Below are 908 nucleotides of genomic sequence, written 5' to 3' on the forward strand. Positions count from 1 at the left end.
TTTGTTTTATTGTGATGACTTGGCAAAACAAACTCTTTCAGCTACAGTTAGTGAGCTCCCTAAATTAAGGTCGCAGACCTTGGTACAGTAGAGAACCCCCCCCCCTTCCCCCAACGCGGGGGCAGACACACTCGCATTATTTGCCCACGCGTAACACTTTCGTTGTCGCCTTCGCCTTATCGGAGCTGGGCTTGCGGTCCTCTAAAGCCACCTCAACATTGCTCTCGGTTTCACTCCCCGTGGCGCGCGTGGCCAGGATCAACAAAGCGTCTGCATGGTTCAGGATGCACTAGTGATTTCTAACGTTATGTAATGCATCTTTTGCTGCCCAGCATGATGGTTGGAGGGGAAAGTGGGGGAGGGAGGGGGCTGAGGTGGCCACACAGCACCACCAGGGTGCATCTGGACACATGTCAGAACGGATGCCAGAGATATGCCACCGGCGGGGCGCTGAGTCAAGAGCAACTCGAGCACTACCGCGACGACAGCGTGGCCGGGAGGGGGAGAGGGCGGGGGGAGAGAGGGAGGGGGTCAGCATTCCCTTTCGCTCGCGCCACGCCGCTCACCGTCCGGAGGAACGAGACGTCATCCTGCTCGGAGCCGCCCTCGTTGTCGGCCATGCTGGCGTCGGGGCGGGCGCGGGCGCCCCGATGCTAGCCCTCCTCCTGCTGCTCCTCCTGCTGCCTTCACGCGTCGTCGTCGGCGTCGTCGGCGTCGTCGGCCAGATGCTCGGGGATCGAAGGGAGGCCGCAGCGGCCTATGCTCTCTGGTCCTGCGCGGCGGCGGTCCGGGACCAGGGCGGACTACTGGGGGCCTGGCCACTCAAAGCAGCGGCCGCCGAGCGGCACGCGGGGTGGCGCGGGGTGGGCCTAGCACAAGAATAGCCAGGAGCAGTAGCCGGCCCCCGC

General features: G+C 63.4%; 1 protein-coding gene across 1 annotated transcript in view; it reads right to left on the bottom strand.

The window, feature by feature from the left end:
• LOC113213149 (ryanodine receptor) overlaps positions 1-908 on the bottom strand; it is a 35,802-nt gene that overhangs the window by 29,112 nt on the left and 5,782 nt on the right. The gene's annotated exons all lie outside the window — the stretch shown is intronic.

The sequence above is a fragment of the Frankliniella occidentalis genome, unplaced genomic scaffold, assembly GCF_000697945.3.
Source record: "Frankliniella occidentalis isolate FOCC.00 unplaced genomic scaffold, Focc_3.1 Scaffold64, whole genome shotgun sequence".
NCBI lineage: Eukaryota > Metazoa > Arthropoda > Insecta > Thysanoptera > Thripidae > Frankliniella > Frankliniella occidentalis.